This window comes from Buteo buteo, chromosome 7 (assembly GCF_964188355.1).
Source record: "Buteo buteo chromosome 7, bButBut1.hap1.1, whole genome shotgun sequence".
NCBI lineage: Eukaryota > Metazoa > Chordata > Aves > Accipitriformes > Accipitridae > Buteo > Buteo buteo.
In genome coordinates this window covers 5,141,345-5,148,525 of record NC_134177.1, presented here as the reverse complement: position 1 = coordinate 5,148,525, position 7,181 = coordinate 5,141,345, and positions in this window count along the sequence as shown.

The following is a 7,181-nucleotide window of genomic DNA, read 5'->3' as shown; positions in this document are numbered from 1 at the left end:
TTATACAGCTCTTATGTCTTAACTAGGATCCCATCTCTCTAGCTTGTCCTGTGTTTTTCATCAAAGTAACTGAAATCAATGAGGTTATTTTTATGGTTTTTTTTTTGTCTGTTTTGAATCATTTCTCTCACTGACATCCAGCTGAAGTTTCTAGGCATTTGGATGTTCTTGGAGTGTTTTAAAACTGAGAGCGATCAAATCCAGATCTGGTGTAAACCAAATAGTTTGAGTCCAGTGAAGTTATCTGTTAGTTATTTACCCTCTTCCAAATTTAAGGTTTTCTGTACAAGTTTTCTGTTCTAACCCTAAAAAGAGCAATGCAAGTGTGAGGCCAGAGAAGAATCTGATGTTTGCAGGGATTTTCTTGCTAAGCATGTGCTGTCCCCAAGGTTTGATAGTCATTAATTCAGGTTAAATAAGTACTGACCCCAAACTTGATCTTGCACTTCTACCAGACATTCCTTTGCATCTGTGAAGCCAAATGCAAATGACAATTAGCAGGAGAGCTGGATGCTTGATTGGATCAGGTGGTGTCAAAACATTAATCATGGCAATCGTGGCTCTTTTTCCCTTGGACTAAAAAATGAAAAAAAATATTTTGTGTTTCTTTGGATATGAAAAAAACCCCCAATATTCTGACATGGCTTTACTCTAATCTCCTTTTTGAATCTGAAGGGCAAGAAATCTCTGTAGACAACCTCATTTCCTACATTTTCCAGCTTAATACCTGTTCTGGATAAATTTGGGGAAAGTAATTGACTATTCAAGTGCTTGCCTAAACTGACAGAAATGTTTTAAGAGGTACTTTTTCTAAAAACTCAAGCCCTAATTCTTTCTCTGCCGGGAGCTTTGCTATTCATTAAGGAGCAAGGTCAGATTATAGGAAGAAAACAACAAGCTGGTTTCCATCCTTAGATGCAGTTTCTACTCAGAAAATACTGCTCTCTGCAGTATATGGTTGAGTGTTTGTCTTATCATTTCTACTGGAAAATATTTTCTCACTATTGAACGGGCTTTATTCAAACCAATTTACATATTGTACTGAAATAATGTTAGCATTTTGGCTCATTCTCAAGTTTAAGTCAACCTGCAAAATATCTTGTTGTGGAATAATTTGCATGTGTAATTTTCCAGACCAAATCCTGCAAAGATTCAAGATGTCAGTCACGCTGAATTCAGTAGAACTATTCAGGTTTACGTATGCTTTTAAAAAAATAAATCTCAAGTGCATAGTTGTTTACAAGGTCAAAACTTGTTTTTTCCAGTATCATGTAAATTTTAAAACTTACTCCTACAAGAACATAGTTACATAGTAATGCAATAATGGGTAACATCAGATATGCATTCATTAATTCAGAGCTGTTTTAGCACCTAGTGGCATGGATATAAGAATTAGTGGACAACTTCATGAAGTAAAGTAAGCTGAGGAGAGTTAAGTAATTAAGCCAAAGGCTTGAAGAATAGAACTTTATATTTTTGTTGGTTTTGTTCCCTCCCCCCCTCCCCCCCCGATCTCTATCTCCTGTCTTCTGTCTGTGTTTTCTCTAATAATTTTTTTACAGTTGTCCTGTATTATTGCCTTAATGACTTTAGGACCTCAATTACACACATACTAGATGCATGTTGCTTCCTAAGCAGTGCAAAATGATCCTTGCTCTGAGAAACTCTAATTCTAAGTTAGATAATTAAAATAATGAAACGGCATAGTGAAATGAAACTAGCAGTTCCTCTTACATGTGAGTATGTAGGTAGGTTTGTAAATGGTATGGCAAGGATCAACAGGAGGGTCTTAACTGCAGGGTAGAGGCAGATTGGCTTTGGCTGACGGCTGCGCGGTTAGAGGGTGTGAAAAGGCAGAGAGATGGTTATTACGGAGGGTGACAGAAAGACGTCTCCGCCAGCACAGCGGGAGCAGAGGGTACTTTCCCTTTTGACTGCCTGATGCTCGCACAAAACATTTTCTTCTTCATATCAGTTAAACATAATTTCAAACCTGAAGAGTTTCAAGCAGAGGCCGGTTTTTAAAAATTGATCTGCTGTAGCGATGCCCTTTCCTGCTTCCCAGAAATGGAAAGTAATTGTTGCACATCTGCCCCAGATCAGAGCAATGCAGGTCTGAGGTGCAAATGGGCGACAGCTTTGCTTGTACCAGTGACTTAGGCTTGATTATTTCAGTCCTTGGGGCTTGAAATTAAATCTCTATACTCTTGAACAAAGAAGATTCCTGCCCTCCCACAACACCTGCTTCTAGCCCTAGGAGACAGCAGTATATTGGACTTTAAATTAGTGTCACCTTTGCTTAGAGAAAAGCTTTTTTGGTCAATCTCAGAAGTTTCTAAAACATTATTTATGGCGTTCTCTTCTTTTAAGGCTTGAGCAAGCTCGAATTTAAAATACGCAGAGTGACAAAGAATGTTTGTAAAATGGCCACAAATAATGTTTTTGGTATAGATACAGCACACGCAGACTGGATAATACATTACTGAGTTGCAACGTGCTTGTGACCACTCCCGTAAGTGACAATAGCCTTATCTCAAACTCTTCCAGATTAAAAGCTTTCTAGATGTTCTACCATATATTTCCAGAGCTTTTAATGTCACAATATTTCTCTGGTTTAGACTAGACTGCTTTTAGGCTACAGCTGTTTTGTTCACGTACGCCTGTTCAGCTAGTGATAGATTGAGGAATTTTTTTTTGCATTTGCACAGTGTGCCTTGGGTAAAGGCTGGGCTGAATTGCAGCCCCTGTGCTGACTAAGGAGGATTCCAGGAGTTGCTTCTGATTTCCTTTCCTATGGGCAGAAAGGAAAAGGGCACGGGACAAAGCAATTCCTCGTGGAGCCACGCAGGACAAGATCATCACGAACCCCATGTAACACATCGGTTTCAAACACAGAGCTCTGAACTCTGCTTCAAAAGTGGTCGCAAGGTAAACAAAAATGTCAGGTCAATTGGGATAGAAGTGACTATTTCTTAAGGTCTCGTCATCCCATTAAACCAAACCGTTGTTCCCCCCATAATTTCTTACCGAAGGCAGACCCGGCAGCCCAGCTAACGCTGCTCGGTCCAGGACGGCAGCCTCTGGGTCCAAAGCCGGCACGTGCCCGTTGTGGGCTCCGGTGCATTAATCAAATTGCTTTTTGTGATAAGCTTAGCTGTGTCCTCGTTTTAGCCTTTATTTTTGAAGGCAAACCTACTTTAAAGCCGAGCGGTGGGGAGGTGTGATACTGTTTTCCAGGTAGTCGTACTTGTTAATCCTTTAAACGGCTTTTGGGAACAGTTAATGTATTAGTGATGGTTATTCTCATGAGACAGTGTTGCAACAGTAGTTAGTGACAGCTATTAACAGAAGAAAGTTAAATATTTTAAATTGTGTTTGGTATTACCGCTGCCTAAATCCAGGTTATTTTTGCTTAAGCTTTCAGCAGTACAGCAGAGCGGTGAGCGTGGGCCTCATCTCTTTTCCCAGAAGACCAGTAAGTTTGCTATTGATCTCAACAGAAGCTGTTTTGGAAAACTTGACTGAATTAAATATGTATTTATCTCTGAAACTTAACATGTTTGGGCACTGATCCAAAGCCCATTAAAGTAAATGGGAAGAGTCCCATTGGTTTTATTCCTTTTCAGATGATGCCTTTAGGAGAGTGCAGGTGATAAACAGAATTATGGGTTTGGTGCAGGATTCTCAAAAGAGCTGAAGTGAGACGGTTTTTAAATCCCTGCCTTCAGCTCCCTAATGTGATTGAAGTTTATACTCTAGGTTAACACATTAGAGATATCCTATTTCTTTGTATAGTGCTTGTCCAGTGATAAATAAGATTCCCATAAAAGAAATAAATATGCTGTGGCAGTTCTTTGTATGGAGGAAAAGGGTGCGTGGGTGTTGGTGATCCTTTTGAAGTGTACTTCTAAGTCAGTATCTGAAACCAGCATTTCTAAAGGAAAGTTTGATTTGGGCTTCCAAGCTTCAGTGAAAAAAATTCTTATTCTTTTAATGTCACTTAAGGTCAGATTTGTATCGGTACCTTTAGTCATCTTGACTGCAAAATTCTGGATGGAGGCACTACACGATGGAAATCCAGGTTCGTATTTGCCATGAGAGCCACTCTCTACTTGCAACAGAGTATTTCACAGTAATTAAAATAACGTTCAGGCTTGGTATCGTGATACAACATTTATGCATATAGCATTTGCTGCTCATATCAGGGAAACAAGTCAATCGCTGACCTCATTTCTCAGGAGGGAAGAAACTCTCTCTTAGTCGTGAAACAATTTTCATTGTGTCCATGAGTGGGCATTTGAAGGAATATGTTACCTTAAGCCAAATGATACTTGTAAGACAGCCATAAATATGAATTTAGCTTTCACTTACATGGACTTTTGCGTGAGTAGATCTGGCATCCGTTCAGATACAGAAGTTTACTTTAGAAGGCTGATACACACAAAGTCCTGTTACAGGTCAGAGATATTGCTCCCAAAAGATGTAGACAAGTTCCTTACATATGAGCTAAAGACACTGAGCAATGAAACTTCAGAAAAGTCAGTATTGTTTTATCTCATTTTCTCAGACAAGCGTAGCACTTGGAAGACAAGTCACTCTCTTGGTTTCAGTAATTTAATTGGCTTCAATCATTTGGACAGGGAAAAGTGCAACAAGCCATGCTGTATTGACAAGTGCTTAATAGCAAAGCTCAGCTTTCACTGTTATTGCGATGTCCCTGGCTTGGAGGCTGGCTCCCTCCCTGCGACGCCGAGCGCTGTGCAGCTGCCCGTGCATCTCCATCAGGGTCTTTGCCCTTTTTGGTGCTTCTCTGGTTCTTGAAATGGAGCAGTGGGGGTTAGAGGGACAAGTACTTAAAACAAGCGTTGAGATAATGGTGAGTATCTCCTATCTCTTGTTGTCTATGCTGTGTAAGAAGGGTATGGATTCCCTGACACTGGTGTAAAATGGAGCAGATTATTGTTTTAAAGTGGTGTTCACATGGTAACAACCACAAATCAATGTAGCAAATAACTCTAAAAGAAATGGATTCATTTAAAAGTATGTTAAAGGTACCCGTCAAAACGATCGTCTGTCTTTGACCTTCAGAGACACGCTGATTACGTTGAATACAGTGTTAAAGAAACAAAACAAAAAGCATCTGGAATCAAATATCCGTTGCCTATAGGTCTATCTGACATCTTGGAAGTCAGAAGTTTTGTTGTTGGCTTCCATACAGGCAAAATCAACTCCTTAGATGAGGATTTCCTGATGCATACATAGCACGAGTGCATTTGGTGCTCTGCGGGCACCCGTCGGCTCCAGCCTCGCTGACGGCGCGGCCGGGCGAGTGACGGCTGGAGACCTTAGTCCTTCACCGCTGCGCTGCATTTGTTCTGTTCCAGCTTGCCCAGGGAAGCTGTAGCTACCCAAAATATCTCAAACCAAGGACTTGGTCTCTACGAAGGGATTACGGCCCCACGGGCAGTTACAATCTGACACGCAGGGTTACTGTGCGTGCAAACTTTACCTGTGAGTTCCTCCCTAAAATTACTGGGGGAATGAAACATTCGTTACTATCACAAGAGATTTCTGGTGTCAAATTCTGGTCCTGTGTCAGAAATTGGCTGTGCCTCCATTCTCTTCTCAACCTTGCCTAATGAGTATTTTAACTGTTTTGTTTCAGAAAAGCAAGACAGTGAAAGATTAAAAAAATACTTCAAAAGGAAATTCTACAGTTTTTGATAATACTTTTTAAATGTGTGCAACCTGTTTGGAAAAGATGAATTCATGTTTTTAAAAGCTGGAGTATTTGCATCTCAAAACTTAGAAAGGCAATAAGTCTATTTTAATTACTTTTTATCATTCTAATACAATCTTAACGAGTACAGTCACTGATTTCCACTTAGAATAAAAAGCCTGCAGCATATTTAATGCTGCTTTGAACCACTGTTTCCTATGAGAGTCCTTTCCAGACTCTCAAAAAAATTAACTTACCAAGGGATAACTTGGCTTTTATCATGTATTCATAGACCAAAGGTCTATGATGTGAGTCTGTTTATTCAGGTACGTAATTACGAGCTATTACAATTTGTTTCCCCCACCATTAGAAATACTTAAACAGACAAGTTGCATTAAACACCATCTCTCTGATTGCTGCCAAATGTCCTGCAGTCAGTCCCTGGCAGAAAGGTCTCTTTTCAGGCTGCCTATTGATACAACATGGCACAAGCAGAGCACTGACAGTAGGTGGCCGCAACACTAAATGAACTTCATATCCTGCAAAGGTTGTAAAAATGACAACATCAGAAGAACAGAGTAAGATGAGTATGGAACTTCAGAGGGGAAAAAATAGGCTGAAATAAACTGAACTACTGATTGACTGGCATAAAGCAGTTTGGTTGTAATGCTAGTGACATCAGTAGAGATGCTTTGGAACTGCAGTTGATTCAGGCTTCAAAAATAAAAATTGGAATCAAATACGTAGTCAGTAAGTTGAAGACTTCAAAATAGGAGTACTTTCAATAACGACGGCCAAAGCACACAAGTGACTTTAAAAAATCACCTGTATCTCTACCATGCTACCCAGACTGAAAAGCAATCGGTCAAACACTTTATATTTTCAGCTCCTGGCATCAATTTATTAGAGAACCAAAAGATCTCATTGGTACGCTATCTTTAAATTGCTTTTTTTTATGTTTTGGTTTTGAAATTCATTTTATTAGGTATTACCCTTTGAAGAAACTCATAAGGTTAACAGAGAGATTTGCCATGCTTATGCTGAGCTGTGTTTTAATTTTTTTGAGTAGTCCCTGAGCCTGTTTGTGATGTTGAGTGCATTTTAGGGGCGGAATTAATTTGGTCATAAATCACTGCACATGTCTGAGTTGCAGCAGGATAGATTAGGTCTTAATGCTGAAGGGGTGGCTTCATTTTATTTTCCACTCTACACAAGCAGGGTCGATAGCGGCTTCAGTAGCCATCGGTTTGTATTTATAGGAGGGCTCTGAGCGGGGAGCAGGGTATGAAGCGTTGCCATGTCTGTCTTTCTGTTGTGCTGCTCACCTTGAGGGTCAGATCGGGGGTACTTTTAGCTGGAGGTGTGTTGGTATGCAGGCAGAGGGTGCATGAAAAAAAAACAGCAAGAGGTAGAAAAAAAAAAGGAGGGGAAAAAAAGAGAGAGAGCTTTGCTATCACATTCT